The sequence below is a fragment of the Falco biarmicus genome, chromosome 4, assembly GCF_023638135.1.
Source record: "Falco biarmicus isolate bFalBia1 chromosome 4, bFalBia1.pri, whole genome shotgun sequence".
Lineage (NCBI taxonomy): Eukaryota > Metazoa > Chordata > Aves > Falconiformes > Falconidae > Falco > Falco biarmicus.
In genome coordinates, this window is record NC_079291.1 from 82,161,236 (window position 1) to 82,178,342 (window position 17,107).

The 17,107-nt window shown below is 49.4% G+C and overlaps 1 protein-coding gene across 4 annotated transcripts in view; it reads left to right on the plus strand.

The window, feature by feature from the left end:
- Positions 1-17,107, plus strand: part of ELFN1 (extracellular leucine rich repeat and fibronectin type III domain containing 1) — a 109,004-nt gene that overhangs the window by 57,270 nt on the left and 34,627 nt on the right. For all 4 annotated transcript variants that reach the window (XM_056338094.1, XM_056338097.1, XM_056338095.1 and 1 more), the window contains exon 3: positions 2,367-2,501. The gene's annotated coding sequence lies outside the window, so the exon portion shown is untranslated. The remainder of the gene's footprint in view (positions 1-2,366; positions 2,502-17,107) is intronic.

The following is a 17,107-nucleotide window of genomic DNA, read 5'->3' on the forward strand; positions in this document are numbered from 1 at the left end:
TTGCTCAGGGGAAAAAATGGCAAGTTATTTCCATTAACAAAGAAATGTGAGAACTTTGCAATCTGCGTGTGAACATTTCCTGAGCATAAAATGAGGTGAAGTTTGCCAAACCGATTATTCATTACAAATTGTTCATTCAGCTCTAATTGCTTGGGTCTAGCTGTTGTTAGAGGGACTGTGTGATCCTTTGTAATATGCAGTTAAGGTCAGAAAAGTGTCAGTAGAAACAACCTGATGTTAAGTCAAGCTTTTCTTTGGGTGTAATAGTACTATACCTGCTTAGCTTAGCAAGAGAAGTAAATGATGCTGCCTGGCTTCTTGTCACTGTGCAGCCCAGATAGCTAATGAAGAGTGAGTTGTGCGTTATTGACTCCCACTTTCCCTGTAGAAGGAATAATTAAATTCACCTGCAGAATCCCCATCTTATCATGCATAGCAACGTGCAACTTCCCTGCATTTTAACTAACTAGATTAGAGATTACGTGTGCCAGGATCACTGATGAGAAAGCACAAACTGGAAAGGATCTGGCTTGGCTTTCAGATCCCAAGTGGTATTTGCAGGACTTACGCTTAGGAAAAGCATCACTTGTTTTGCTTCTAACCTGACAAACTTTGTCTGGAAACTCAGAGGAACAAGCAACAGGGAGCCCCACTTTCAACAGCATTTTCTGAAATGGAGCTACACTTTAAAGTCTTGCCAGTTCAGCCTTTCACTTTACAGAATATGTGCCCATCTCTAAAATACCAGGTTATTTTTTCTTACCCCCATAATATTCTCATCTGACATTCGCTCTCCTGGAAATCACCAATCTGATGTTCGCCTACCTGCATTCAAATACCTGTCATTGTTCTTGTGCTACTGTCCTTCTTCCAATTTAGAGATTATATTTCATAACTGACCTCCAACTACCTATTGCCTCCCCGTGACACTTCTCACCCTCGTCTACCTGATTGATTACTCTATTATGCTCTCCGCTCTCCCGATGACGTACAGATTGCCCAGTGTGTCACAGGCTTGCTTTCGTTCTGTAATATTTATTCTTAAGAGTTTTGCAACACCCTCCAGCTGCCATTCTCTCTCCCTGTTCACTGTCCTCTGCTTGCCTCTCTTGTGTATGTCTAGTTTGGAAAAAGGAGAAGAAATCTTTTTCGAAAAAAAATCCTACCTGCTGTGAGTTCACGCATACGCTGGTTTAAAACCACATTTAAGATGCTGTCATTTTCAATGGGGCTCTTTATTTCCTTTGCACCATTTGGAGGTAATAAAATGTCACTGGATCAGACTGTGATCGGTGATACGGCTTGGAAGGCAGCTTTCTCCAGAAAATTTCCTCACCTGCATAAGTCAATGAAACAGCGACAGAGCAGGGAGCAATGTTGTGTTTAAAGATGCGTGTAGGTAGGAGGGTTCTGCCTCCGCTGAGGGAGAGGTCTGGGATGTGTCCTAGATCCATCCATCTCCCTGCACTTGTCACAGGTTGTCCAGCTCTCTGATACTGTTCCAGGCTTGTCTCAGCTCTGTCCATCACTCTGACATTTAATTAACTGCCCTGTTGTCCTGGATCTTGCACTGGATTTGTGTCGTCTTTCTGAAATACCTCTTCAGTCACGTCTGAATATTACCAGCAGGAGGAATAATAAAATTGTTGTCACTACTATTGTTATTATTGTTATTATGTTGATGATAATAAAACAAGACACTGAATATCACAAAGATGAGTACTGTTACGTTCAGTGTCACTTCTTCTTGCTATACTGGTTGTCTTGCATCACAGGTGAGCAGGAGCTTGACAGCAGTGGTAAGCACAGAGAGCCCTGGCCAGCCAGGCATCCCAAAGTAAAAGGAAAACAGAGAGGGGGTTGGAATATATATATAGGACAATAAAATCACACTGAAGATTTAAATCCACATTTATGAGACCAGTCCCCAGGAGTAAGGATGATTATTAAGCTCATTAAAATCTGTCCGTGCTGGGTGACACTCCTCCAGGAGCTCTGCGTTAGTGTCTGTCTGGTACCGCCTGCCCCGTGCGTGCCCAGAGCTATCCATCTTCCCTGCATCTCCTTCAGGCCCCATCTGGCATTTGTCCCATTCTTCTTACTTCAGTCCCAGGTCTCCTTCCAGCATTTCTTATGGTCCCTCCGCTGCTGGTGGGTGGATTTTTTTTCCCTTTTAGTTACTATGCCGAGCAGCTGATCTCATTTGGACCTCCCCTTGGACTTCTTCTCGTTTATGTCTGTCCCTACATCTCTGTGCCTGATCCGTGACTTGAGTAGCTGCACTGTCCCTGGGATGGTTTCACGTTAATCAAGCCGTCCATCTTTCACACCCCCTGATCTCTCATGTGTTCTTTTTTCCCTTGCAGTTCAAATACTGGGCTTGGTGACCACCTTGCGGGATCCTGAATGCTGCGCCCCGTGTGCCTCCCAGCCCCTGCAGACAACTGCTAGGAGACATTCATGACCGTAGCAAGAACCAGCAGTGACACACAGGCACAAAGGTAAGGAGTGACCTTAGCGATTGCATCTCCAGAGTGAGACAAGTAGCTGGTGTGAGACAGCTGGCCACGGGAGAGAGCCAGCAGGGATGGTGTGGATGGAAACTCTCCGGGGAGGGTTTAAGTACCTGGGCATCTTCCCCAGGAGTTGATTGCGAAGGGGAGCCTCATGGCATTCATTTCCAAGAGGGAAGAGGCTGGTGCAGACATGGACAGCGATCCAGGGTTGTGTTTCTCACATTGCTGCTCCTGGGGTGATTTACTGGTGGACCTCTTCTCTGAGCACTGGCCAAGTGTGGACCTTCCTGGGGAAGCCCTGAATGGCTGAGCTGGGGCTGCTGCACTCCTGGAAGTGTGGTAGCAGTGAAAGATATCATGGTTATAATTTTTAATTTTATTTTTTTAAGATTGAATTCCCATTCTTCTGTTAAGATTTAGGGAATACCTTCTGTTAAGTTTTAAGGAATATCCCCTGTTAAGGTTTAAGGAATATGGAAAAAATGCTTCTTTTTTTCCCCCCAGATGAGAAGCACAATGTGTGCCTCCACCTCAGCTTCTACAAAATTGTATTTTACAAAGCAGAAAGAGAACATCAGGTTCATGTTGGTGCTGTGACTTAGTTTTCTAAGACCAGAGCTTGCCCTGTGTTTCCTGTTGAAATGGCTAGCTGTGCTGGGCACTCAGGAATTTTCTCCCTCTTTCTCATCTCCACCTTGACATTATGAAAAGGGTTTTCATCAATCCTTCAAAAGAAAGAGATAACTTTTGTATAAAAGTGCACAGTCGACAGGGCTGAGTTTTTTGGGTAGTATATAATTTTTTTTTACACTGTTATTATTTAAAATATGCTTTTTAAGAGGACAAAAGGGAATAGTTTAATGGAAACAAATTTCTATAGCAAAATGTGCAGCTGGATAAAAAAAGATTATTTCTGTTATTGCTTGGGTAGACAGGTGAATTTGGAATTTGAGTACAAAAGGTGTTAAAAAGTGTGCTTAAACTTCTCTTCAGTGTGCTGTTGAGATTGAAAAGAGTAATTTTTGGAGAAAAACTTTTCTCCAAGCCTCCATTTCCAGCATTGTCAAGTCTACCTCAGCGGCCTTTTCCCACAGCTATTATCATGTTTTCACCTTTTCTTCTTCCACCTCATTTGTCCATTTTTGAAGAAAATGTAGTGCTGGTGAAAGGAGTGCAGCTCTGCAGGCTGGCGTTGGTCTGGAAGGGAGGGACAGAGGTGCTGGAGCTACACAGGCATCTCTGGAGGCCAGATGGGACCAAGAGGATACAGTCCTTGATTTGAGGGAGGGAAAGATGGACAGCCTGGCCTGGGGGTAGTCATTTTGAAAGCATCTACAAGTCTACAGCTCTTAAGACCCCCTTTCCAAAGTGACTTTTAACCAATTAGGAACCTAAGCATCATTGAAGATAAGCAGAGCTTAGATGCTCAGGTCCCTCGGGGCAGACACAAATATCTCAGCAATGCAGACAGATAGATAGACAGTGTTGCCTGTCCTGATGGATCCAGACCCAGAGCTAGGCAATGAATTACAAATATAAGTGCCAAAACAGCAGGCTTGGGACACAAAGGATAAAAGACAGTCGTGTTATTTGAGCTGATAAGCCCTTCGTCTCGAAGACGCTTGCATCAAAGGCTCCTGCAGGGTTTTCACAATTGAGTGTTATACCATCCAGCACTGAGTTACCAAAGATGTAAAATGGGACTTGCAGAGAAAGCTTCATGCCTGCCACAAAGGAGTGGAATAAGAGTTTGTTTTGACAACTATTAGGCTGAATAATTTGGGATTGGTCGCTGTGGACACTGTGAGATATTGCTCCCCACAGAACAAAGATTGCCATTAATGTCTCAGCTCCCTGCCTCCTTCCTCCTTCTTCTCCCCAGCCTCTGCAAGGGCTGGGTCAAATGCTGCCCAGACAGCATGAACAATATTTCCCCTTTCTTTGGTAATTATTGTCCCTTCTATTAATTTCTCAGAAGCCTTTTCACAAGCAAGAGTTATTTTCAAGGGTTACAGGCATTCTTCTCAATGTACATTTTCATGGCTATTCTCCTTGGAAGAGCTGCAGAGCTAATTTACTTTATTAGACTAAATGAAAGGAGCTTATGAAGGTGGCCTGTGCAACATTGTGCAGGGGTCAGGGAGCTAGGGAGGAGAGTCCTCTGAGATTGCTGCTGAATTTCTTGCAGAAGCTGAAAAGTAGGTGTTGCTGTTCAGTTTGGTGCCGTCCTTTACGTTGTGTAGGCTTCCTCTCAAACAGCCAGTGCTGAGATCTTCTGTGTGGTCCCGTCACTGGTCTACCCATGAAGGCTTAAGAGCAGTAACATTTGTAGGGAAGCATAACATCTTTGGATTGGCAAGCCTGGAGCTAGCTGTGCTCGCGGCACTGTCTTGCTCATACAGGCAGCAGATGCCCAGGTGACTCTGGTGAAGGTCCACATGATGGGGAGCCCTGGCCAGCCATCCCTGCTGTGGGCAGGTCGCTGGTTACACCTGACTGTATGAACCCTTCTCCAAGCGGCTTCATGCAATAAGCAGATGACTAAAAATCATCTCCTGGGCAATTCACTTCATTCATCAATTAAACTGTTTGCTGTGAACAGTTTGGCCCCATCCAGCTCCAGGATTTCAGCCTTGTAATTTTGCTGGCAGAGGACAACGGTGCCATGTCCGTGAAATCTGCCTGCCAACTGCTTCCCCTGCTAAGCATTTTCTAGGCTAATGATCCCGAAAACCTTGCCAGCAGCCCCAGCTCTGTCCCTTTCAGGGCAAGCCACTCATTTAAACGTGAGCACCTCTAAATGACTCCATCTGCTAAGTGTCGTTAGTAAAGAAAAGATTATAGCAGGAGTTATTGCCGTGTCCTCAGGTTATAACCCTGTTATAAAATGGGCTGGAAGAACAAGGCGATTGTGAGGAGCCCAGGCTCAAAACCACCTGGGTGACTGTCAGCTTGATTTATTTTCTTGCTTATTTCATAAATTAGAAAATTGGCGAAAGAAATCGTTGCCCACTCTCAGCTGCTTGGTAACCTGCCACATGGCAAGAGATGCTGGCCACAGGGAGACGCAGCTCCTTCCCACCTCCCTGGTCCCTCTCCCCCAGCCACCCCAGCACCGGGGCAGCAGGGCAGGGACATGGGATGGGGGACATCTCCTGTCATCGGACACATCTCCTGTCATCCTCAGCGACCCATCTGGCCCAGCGCTAGCAACCACTAGACTTTCATTTTTCTCTGATACTGTTGATTTTTGAGTAGCAGCACTTTTATAGGTGCCAACAGCGGTACCAGTATTGCTTTTGAATGCTAGCTTTGACCTCAGAACTGTTTTGTTACTTCATTTCACAAATCAGACAAACTAAAGCAAAACAACCCAGTTTGTGGCAGTATCATCAGCCAGGACCTGCTGCCCTTCAGAGATGCTGGTCAATATTTTGGCCTTGTGACTTGTGACCAATCTGCCTTCAGCAGCCACCCCTCTTGCTTATGAACCAGGCTAATTTTTGCCTGTCAGAAGGATGGAGCTTAATGGTCAGATTTGCTTTAAATCACTGGGTAAAATTCCCTGTCTAGGAGGTCAGACTACAGTTACAGTGCCTTCTAACCTAAAAACCCAATGAAATCTTTAGACTACATAACGACATGTCAAAACTGGATCATTTAAGCCATCTTCAGTATGTTTGGCTGCATCTGATGCTCTTCCATAGTATGAAATGAGGCCACTGTTATACACATAGTATTTGCAGACAAGGAGAAGCTTTCAACCAGGACGAGTTATTAAGAGACTGCAATGATGCATTTCTCAGCCAGTGTGGAGGAATCCCTGCTGCAAACATGCCGAAACCAGGGGAGAAACAGGGTGGGAACCTCCCAGGGAAAGACACCTCAAAAGTCCCAGCACTGCCGTGCCTGTGCAAGGAGGTAGGGCAATAACTGCCCTGCAGCCCATGGTCAGAGCAGATTTTCTTTGTTCTGCATGCCTCTTCTTCTGCCCATGGGACCTCTGCAGTGCCTGCACAGGGTCCTTGTCACCCTGTCTCCAGCAAGCATTGGGACGCGCGTGTCCCCATGGCTCAGCCTCTTGCCAGGTGTGTGTCCATGTGTGCAAACGCTGCTGGGTGGCACAGGGCGAAGGAGATGGGGCTAATTCCTTCCTGAGACTCGCAGAGAATCGGCTTATAGCCCGAAGCTCTGATTACTCTTAACTTAGCCTGCATGATGGTAACCACATCCTGAAATTACCTGGCTTTTTTCAAAATCCAGGAGCTGGTTTGGACTCACCTGACCAACATGAGCAAATTCCAGCCCTGCTTTCATCCCCAGCGGCTCCAAGGGGTTGTGAGTCAGCACAGACCCAAGGCTGAAGTTGGGGGAAGAGGTTTGAACTCCAAAATGCAGCTGATGGGAAGTGCCTGGGTGTGATGCCCGGTCCCACCTGCCAGACGCGATGAAGCCCAGTGCAGAGCAGCACCGTCATCCCCTTTCCAGCTGCTGCGCTGGAGCTGAGTGCTCCAGCCAGACTCACCTGCTGGGATCCTGGCAGCTAACGTGCCTCTGAAACACTCAGCAAGAGATAGATGCTGTCAAGTAAAACACAGAGTGAGATGTTTGGATGATGGGATCAAACTGTGGATCCCACACATCTGTGGCGTGAGATGTGGCACCACACGCTCCCACCTGCTGCTGCTGTTCCCCATCTCCCACCACTGCCCGCCAAGCCCACCCCGCCTGGAAATTAAAGTGGGGAAATCAAAGTCCTTCTCCCCCGGCTCCTGCTGTGCCTCTCAGCCACTGACATTAACACTGAAATGGCTGACATTAGCTTTGAACGGATTTTAATAACCCCCTTGCGAGCCTGAATTACCCACCCAGCATGAGGTTCCGTGCGCATTTGGAGACCTGGCGATGATCTGGGGGCTGGATCAGCTCCTCAGGCTGTGGATGCAGGGCCAGACCCGCTCCAGGAGCTGCGGTGGCTTCAGCCAATGCAGCCCCTGGCGGGGGACCCTGGCAGCTGCCTGGCTCCTGGAGAGCCGCTGCTCCAGCAACCACCACCTGCAAGCATCCAGCCACCAGCGGGTCTGCAAGGGGCTTGGGAGCTTCCCAGCACTGGGGATGCTGGTGTGGGTGGCCACCTCCATGGGGTGTTTTCCCCGCTGGGGCTGGGTATGGGCTGCTGCAGGGTGGTGGGACCCCCCTGGTGCCATGAAGGAGGGTGGCTCTAGCCCCTATCAGCACGTGGCATGAAATAGCAGCTTGGGTTTAGCAGAGCCCTGTGAATGGAATGCTAAATGAGATCACTCCTGGCCCAGCTGAGACTCCGGACTAGTGTATGAAAATCTAGCAAGAAGATTAAAAGGTGCCCCCAGGCAGATGAGGGTATTTATTTCTTTCTTTGTGGCCGAGATGTGCGTGGCGTGGGAGTCACAGGGACGGTGACCTCCCCTGACCACCTGCACGTGGGCAGTGCCGTGTCCCCATGGGGGCTGATCCTGGCCAGAAAAGCTCCTTCTGGGAAGCCGGCGGACAGGTCCAGTTCCCCCTCCTGCGCTGGGCAAGGGCATCCTGCCCAGGCTGCAGGTTTGGTGTCTTCACTGCCAGCCCTGCAGCTCCTCCACAAAGGGAAAAGCCCACATTTTCCTCCTCTTTTACAAGAGGGAAAGCTAAGAAAGATTGTCAGGTGGTTCGCACTTCTTTTGGAAGATGAAGGGCCTGGAAACACGCTTTAAAGTTACTTTTCCTGAATTAAAGGCCCCAAGATCTGAGTGAGCGATGCAGCCCTCATGGCTGGTCATGAAATCTCAGCACCATTTGGGCGAAGAGTGATGGTTTCTAACTGCCATCGAAATCTACATGTATTTCCAGTATGGAAACAGGAATATCCACAGGGATATGGGTACCGGGCCACAGCTGGGGTGGGTCAGCAGCTTCTCCAAGTCAGGCTGTGAAATCATCAGGCATTTCAAAGAACCAGGGGCTGCAAACAACCCCTTAAAAAAAAGTCTGTGATAATGATTGAGTTATATTTAAGAGGCTCACTCGTATTAAGTAAATGCAAATAGTTTACATGGAAAATATTTCCCATTAAGCTCATTTCTACATAAAATGCTAACAGATTGAGATTATGACTCTAATGATTATTTTTATTGCTGGTTTGCATTTAAATGGCATAAATTTCCCCCTACTGTTCTCTCTTTGGGTTAAATCAATAAAACCTATTAAGAAGGTTCGTCTTCCTCAAAGATTCCTCCCTCTCTTCTTTCTGTCTCATCTCCACTGGTGCCCTTTTTATCCACCCACCACCAGTGATTTTTCAGAGCTGCCTCCACGATATTGGTGCTGAGAATTTGAAAATCCCCTTTGGCAGAGCAGAGTGAATCCGGTCTTTGCCGAGACGGGGGACTACAGAGGAACTCAAGTGCTCTTTCCTTCCTCAACTTGGGCCATAATTATCAGGAGATGCGGTTGGAGTCAGCTCTACTCTCAGCTTCCCCTTCGGAGAAGCTATACCTATCTGTATACCTATACCTCCTCAGCTATGGATGCTCTTGTCGTGCTCCTTCAGTGGCTGTGGCTCACCAAGCAGGTGCTGGATTTCTGTTTGGAGAGGATTTATCCTGGTATATACACAATGAAAGCCATTAAGACTCTGACCTTTAAATTGGGCTCCTTCCTGTTCATGTAGGGAGGAGGTGGGTTGAGTGCCCAAATCTTATTCATTTTAATGACAAATCCCTCACATGGAGGCTTGGAAATGCTCGGCTTTAATGCAATTCGCCTCCCTTTGCTGCAGCTTGGCTTTGCTGTGCAGGGGATGTCTCCGCTTCCCCTGCATAGTGACAGACCCTATAGATTTGCTCTGTAACTACTATGCCCAGGTACCGGCATGTATGAATTTATGAGCTTAGGGCAGTGCTAGCACAGGGATCTCCCATGCTCCTTAAATCAGTATCGCTGACCTTTCTTTCCTCCATTACTCTCAGCATCACTTTTTTTCTAGCTTAATTTGCATAGGTTTCATGTTATCCATGTTTTTGCTTTGTCCCTGTTATCCCATTACCCTGGATAATCAAAGTTGGCTGTAATAGAAACAGCAGAAACAATTTGCTTACCCTCCTATTACAAGATATTCCCTCTACTAAGTCTGAATACCTGCAGTTCTGTGGTAATGCTAATTAACTGTGCATACATATAGAAAGTAAAGCAAATGGCACCGGGATCCTTTGGGATAGTAGGGATTAAAGAAAGATAAGATATTATTCTCCTCTTTCTCTGTGCTTCAGTGTCCCTACCCTCAATGGAAATTGCTTTGCACTTTTAGAATAAAATGTAATACGGGGTGGTGGTGGGGAGTCACTGACAATGTAGAGAGGTGGGGTTGGAAGGAGCACATTTCCCTGCTAGTGAACCCACTCTGAAAGTAACGATCTTCCCCAATGTCTTGCTTCTGCAGCTATTCACAGAGTGGAGGGGGGGTAGGATGGGGCAGCTTTTACCCCGTGCTGCTGCCAAGGCCTCGGAGCCTAATGGTGCTGGGCAGGGTTGTACATGGGCGCTGGTTCTTTGGGGTTGCAGCTATCCCCCAGAGCTGGGCTCCAGCATCGTATGGGTGGAAAACCTCCTGTCCGGCCTCAAGGACTGGTTGAAATAGTGGCTGTAAATGTGAATGCCGATTGCAGCACAGGGTACCTGCTGTTGGAAAGTGTCTGTTGTATCCATTAGGATGCTCACGTATCCTTCCCGCATCTTGCACAGCTGACACAGCAGCAGTTTCAGAGCAGGGGAAAGTCCTGGGGAAAATAAAGAAGATGATAATGAGAGAATGAAAACCATCAGGAGAGGGGAGATGCAGTGGCAGGACAGGTTGCTGGTACTGTCCCAGCCACCCCTCTTCACTTTGCACTGCACAGGGCCATGGGCTTTGGCTCACCACAGCCCATCCATAAGGTTATGTGGGGCAATCTCCCACCATTTGTGTGCAACATCCTCTGAAAGTCTCACATGAGGCTTTCTCCTGAGTATCAGCCAAATGAAGACACTTACGCAGCCAGGCACATGTGGAGGACTGTCAGAGCTCTCCATGCAGAAGAAATCCCACTCAAGTCTACCTGCCAGCTCCTCATCGAGCTTCCCAGCTCCTTTGCCAACAGCATGGACAGACACCCTCGGCACACCTTAGTGGAGCAGCTGGGACTGGCCCTGGAGCCACAAGCACAGACACACTCTGTCCCTGGGTCTGGGTCCCGTGCTACTACCACCCCCTGGGATGAAAGCTCCAAGAGGCTGGTTAGACAGCCCTAGCTCTCCCTCCGCCCCCAGAATTGTGAGGAAGCTGTTATTTATCTGCACTCTGATAATCACTGTACCTTTGATGCAATACTCATGTTTGGGATTTTACCACATCTCTCATCCTCCAGGTCTGTCAAGGAGCTTTACGCAGCCATGACTCAGAGAGAGGCGTCAGTGGAAAGAGTCTGTAGATACAGCCAGCAGCTGTCATGTGGAGGGTATAAATAATGTATACGCACGTATATATGCATGACCTATGAGCTCAGGACCTTTCCTTCCTGAATGGTACCAACTCCTTTAAAGGATCCCTGCATCATGCCATGGCTCTGGCCAAGCCAGAGAGCTCAGATGATTACACAGCTGTCCCCCACAGGTGTCTGAGGTGTATGGGGATGGGGAATAAAAGAGCTGGTAGAGGTGAGGGCTCAGTGCTGCAGGTCCCTCCTTACCTGCTTGGAACTATAACTCCTTCCTTGTCACTGAAACCTTTACTGCTTATCGCTCACCATCATCTCTGTGTGTGGTTTTAAGACTAAGTAACGAAGTGCCTTGCTCCGCTCACAAGCCTTATGGTTGGTAAGATGCTTTGAAACTGTGCCCGTGCTATTTGTGTTTTAAAACAACTCAGGTGCAGGTTGTGGGTACAGGGAGCTGCAAAGGGCTTTGAAGGTGCTTGCGTGTTAGCCAAAGAGATGTGCTGGTGCGGTCAGGGCCCCACTGGCTGCACACCGAGGGGCTGAACGGAGCCGTGCTGTGCCTTGCGCTGCAAAGATGCAGGTGTATCATCCCAGCAGAGAGCTCGGTCCTGAAATACCTGAGACTCAGCAGAAGTGGGGGGGCTCAGGCTGATGTCAGGCCCCAGATCAAGCCTTTTGTCTTCTTGCCAGTCATCTGAGGCATTTTGGTTCTGATCAGGCAGCGTAAGCTTTAATTGTAAGAGTGGGTTTAAAAATGAAAATACATGAGTTTGACTTATAGGAAGGGATGCTTTGGCTTGGAGGTGGGACAGCATATCACTATGGTCAGCTGGGAATTTCTTGTTGATTTTACATAGCTGAGGCAAAGGTTAACTTCCTATTAAATTCACTGAGACCATTCTTAATGATTTGACCCTTAAAATTAAAGATCTGGAGCTAAGCGGCTGGGCTACCAACTCTGCACAGCCTGCGCTGGTGGAGTTCAAGCAGCACGCTGAAATAGCCAGCAGCTTTTAACAATTGCACTCAGTGCTGTTCTGTCTCTTCAACTCCTGACATCATTTGGGAGAAAAAAAAAAGAGAAGGGTTGAATTCACAGGCTTTGTTTCCCTGCAGTTCAAAGGATACGGCAGCCTGGATTTTAATTGGCACCGAGTTCTCCCGACTGGTACCCGGGGCAGTCCTAAGACTTACACCCAGCCAGGCAGGTGGAGCAGCAGCCAAGGGGTGAAGGCTGTTTGAAGCACTGGGTGCCAGTCACCCATCTGCAGGTACTCAGAGGTCTCCTCACCAGTGTAGCACTGATCTGGGGACAGAGGAGTGTTGCTTCATTTCTGATCATTAATGCAATGGTGTCTTCTCTGGTTTCACTGATCTCTGTGCACAGTCCAGGGGGAGCCACATATTGAGTGGTTTGTGCTGGAGATCACAGCTCAGAGATAATGAAGCTGTTTTCTTACCCTTTGCGTTTCCTGACAGTGCCGCTCAGCCTGGTCTCACGCCTCTGCCCAGCGCTGGGTCTGGACCCGCAGGAGGCAGTGGGAGGCAGATGCTCTGCAAGCTGCCGGCAGCGTGGGCTGTGTGCCTCTATGGAGAGAAGCAGGAATAGCTCAGGCTGTGGTCACCCTCAGCTTAACCCCAACACCTTGCCCAAATGGAAGTCGTCAGCGCTGACATGCAAACCTGCTCTAGTGTGTGAAAAGTGGGAAGCTCCTGGGACCAAGGAGGGGGTGTCAGCGGGGGCTGTGAGCTCCTCCAGCAGCTGTGGGGTCAGTTTTGCTAGGGGAGCCCTGGGAGGTCAGGTCCCAGCCAGTGACAGTCCCCACCATCTGACAAGGGTCACTGGGAGGCTGTGGCGCTGTGCAGTGGTGCATGAAACACAGGCTTGTTTCAAGCGTAGGTGGGGTGGAGAGCAGAGTGACCCACTTCCATAAGCACAGTCATCTACCCCAACGGGGCCTGGGGCTATAGCATCCCTTCTTGGTTGAGATCTGACAACAGCATCTTTCCCAGCTCCCTTTTCCTCTGCCCAGGAGCAGGGAGGCTCTCTGGACAGCAGCTCCAGCTGAAGATTTAATTAATGCTTAGAATGGAGCCCACCTGCTCCTCTGCGAGTTCAGCATCACTCCCACCTTTCTAGTTGCCCACTTTCCGTGACCTTACCTCTTGCTTCCTGAGCTGGATCATGGCTTTGCATCCTGCAGGCTTCCTTGTCCCTCCGTCTTTCCTGTTCATCTGTGATTTGACCTTAGGAGATAGAGGTACCTGCTTTGCCCCAGGAGCCTTTGTCATTGCCACCAGTGCAGTCTCCATAAGTCCTGTGCAAGACAAAAACCTCAGCAGCGCGTTGTCAGCCCGCCTGTCCCAAGGCAAGCTGTAGCTATCAGTCCCAAAAGCCCAGCGGGGTAGATATAGTTATTGCTAGGAAGCTTTATATTTACCACAACCTTTATGACATTACAGCAAATGCATTTCAGAGCCCAAGAAGTGTAAAAATAAACTGCAAGGAAATAAAGACAGCTAATTAGCCAAAGGTTACTGCTGGGCTCTGTGACTGTCAGCTGTTTTGAAGTTCTCCTTCACACAGGGAGATGTGTGTGCAATGCTACTGCTCCTTTGAATAAATGTCTTGGTTTCCAGAGTGGCTTCATACCTGGATGTGACTAAACACATGTGAGGCCTGTCACAGCAAGCCTGGGCAGGATGCTTACGTCCTTTAACTGCACTTCTCCAGCGCTGAAGAGCATCTCATCTCCTGGAGTGGCTGACCAGTGTTGCACGACCTCCCAGCATCTCCTGCGTGGGGTGAGCTGCGAGGTGAGGAGAGGCCAGAGAGCTGCCTTTCCGCACAGTCAGCCCTCTGTCCTGGAGATGCTCCTTCCCCTCTGGCATCCCTGCCCTCTGCACTGCGGTCACAGTGGAGGAGATTGCTGGTCTTCCACCTCTGCCTCGGCTGAGGGCTGCACCGGTCATCCAGGGTTTGGATGGTGCATTGGGGTGCTGCTCCTTGGGGATGAGGAGTGCTGGAGCACATCCCCCAGCACATCACGGTCTCACCCTCTATGTCCATCATTCCTCAGTATCTGATATTTTCCTGAGGACAAGCATCTTGCATGGAGTTGCAGGTACACCAGTCATCACAAGAGGAAGGGGAGCAGGGGTCCTAGCTGGGCTGTGGGCTGAGAGAGGGGCACAACTGCCATGCCAAGAGAGGCTGAGCAGCTCACGACTGAGGCCTGGGTGGACTAATGTGCTGTGTCCAGAGGGGTGTTTTGTTTGTATTTGGGCAGCAGAACCCTGGAGCAGAGAAGGACCCCTGGGACTTTGTCCCTTCAGCGCAGCTGTCCCCCAGCCCTGAGCTGTGGGAGCTTCCTCTTCCCCTGCTCTGAACTGCTCTGCACAGGGACCAGGGAGTTTGGGCACAGTGACCTCACAGGTAACACCAGCATCATCTCTGCTGCTGTCTCCCTTCTCTCTGGTTTTCCTCTTTCCCTTGTTCTGCTTCTTTTGAGCTGCATTTCCCCCCTGGAAAACCCTCATGCAGCTCCTTCTTCCCTCTCTGCAGGTTTCTCCTCTTTCTCCCTTTCCTCCTGCTGCTTCACTCCCCTCCTGCTTGCGGCTTGTGCCGAGTGTCATGTGTTTGCTCGGCATCACTCCTCCTGGAACGTTAATTTGCTGCTCATTTCCTTACAGACTTTACACCACAAGTGCTTTGTGTGCATGTGTGTGTGTGATTCAATTAAACAAAACACAATAAAATCAGGGAAAACAGGGAGAGACACAGACAGACAGCAATTCCCTGCTCTCCGAGGGCTAAGCTTGTCTGCCTGTGAGCTCAGCCCCAGCATGGCTTTCTTGTGTTACCACATGGGTTTGCTTGTAGCAACCCTCTGGATCTCTTGCTTGGGGTTTCCATTCCTCCACCGGGACCCTGGGACAGCAGTTACTTCTGCTCCACTCTCAGGAGCTGAGGCTGTTCCATCAGATGAGATGTGAACCTTGAAGGAGCTGGCTGTTCACTTCAAGTAAGCCCTGAAATGCTGGGGCGTCTCCAAATGCTCAGCCTCCTCCAGTCCTCCTTTCCTTCTGCACGGCTCAGTCCCTGCAGCCTTTGAGAGCCTCCAAGCTTCCCCCTTCCGTCCTCCAAGCCAGCAACTCACCTGCTCCCTGTCCTGCCCTACCCATGTCCGTTGTCACCCTCCTGGCAGCACATTTCCCCCTGCTAGGACCAAGCTTTCTCCTAAATCACGTTTTCTTTGCAGTGCAACCTGAAAAATAGCAGCCGTGCCATGATGGGGTTTGTTTCCTTGGCTGACTGGTGGGCTTCCCTCCTGCTGCCCTGTGCTCCCCTCTTCCATGCTCTGTTTTCTTTTCCCCTCTAATCCATTCACACTGTGAATGTATGCTTTCTTAGCATCCTTTGCTCCCAGTTGTCTCCCTGACAGGTTTCTCATCACTCCCCACGCAACCGGGTGTGGGTATCTCTCTCCTGGAGAGACTGTTTCTGCTCACTTGTCCCCGTCTGCCTCCCTGGCTCTGCAAATTTATTCTGTGAATCCAGCCTCTTCCCACGGGTGAGCCACTTGGCTGTAAATCTGATGGCTAAAATGGGTCAGTGTGAGTGGAAGGAGGTGGTCCTGAGAAGGGCAGAGGGAGATCAGGCACAAGAGGCCACCAATGCCAGATTACAGGGCGGGTGGGAGAGGAGAAGGCGAGGGCGATGTTCTTAAAAAGTGAAGATTGTATGGGTTTTTAAAATGCACATGAAATGTGATTAATGAAATCCTGGCACTCAATTCCCTCTCCTTTGGAAAAAATCCTGACAGCAGAAGTGACCCCCCCACCCCTTCCCAACAGCAGCCCCCGCCATGCGGAGCCTTCCCCGGGATGTGAGGGGTTGCATTGTGCCATCTCCACTGAGTTTAACGTCCCTCTGGTATCCTGGCAGGGGCCTTGGGCTGCTGCAGGGGAATCATGCTGAGGAGGGCAAACTGATTAATGTGCTGGGGCTTGTGCCTGTTCAGCAGGGCAATTGCCCCTTGCTCAGATACCCACCAGCCACCCTCAGGGTGGGCTCCAGGAATGCTGCAGAGGGATGCTCCACGCTTTCAGCCTCTGTCCCTTCCAAGTAACATCAGAGCTCCTTCTTTTGCATCTGGAGGGCTCCTTCTAGTACCAAGGGGCTAGCCTTATCTCTGCCCGATCCAATGCTTATTTAAACGGTGGGAAGAGGCTCCCTATCCTCTGTGTCATGGCAATCCTGGTGGCTGTGAGATAACACTGTCCCTGACTCCTGTCTCTGGTGACTGCATGCCCAGCAGAGGCAGCATGGATGTTACAGCATGCCCCACCTTAGTTTTGGCTCCTGGCTTTCACGGGCCAAGACTGTCCGGTCACTTAGCCCGTTGTGGATCTTCTTGCTGAACAAAGTCAAAAGTCGAGGGCAGCTTTCCTGATGTGCAAGCCCAGGCTTGGAGAAAGGAAGATGTGGAGCAGAGAACCAAGGGACTGTACACCTTCCTCCTGAGCTTGACCAACGCCTTCACATGGGGACCCATGGCCCCCACACTTTTTTCATCATGGACCGCATGCGTCCACAGCACAGGAATAAATTCTGATAACAGTTCTGCAGAATTTCCCGTGCATGCAGCCAATGCACCTGGAGCCATTCCCAGATGTCTCTCCTCATTAATGCCCCCTTAGCAATTTTCTGAGGACCAGCATCCATCCCCAGCATTAAAAACAGTCCCTTCCTCTTTGATTTATGGATATTAATCCATGCCAGCAGGCAAGCGGCATGACATGTGTACATAATATATTCATTATTAAATTGTTTTTGTACCTTTCCTTTCTCCTCCCTCTCCAAGGTTGCACCTTTCTTAGCTGCCTGTATCTTTTGAACTTGCACTCAGAAAGACAGCTTCCCACATGGAGAAGCCAGCAGCACTTGGTAGACTGACCTTACAAGTCCGTGCTTCCTCCCCTGCAGCCACACTCAGACTCTGGCAGCGAGAAGGACCATCTTAGCCCCATCTCCAAGGCATGGCTGCTCCAGCCCTGTGCTCGGGGTAACTGCTGGTGTGACCAGGGCTGTGGGACACTGTC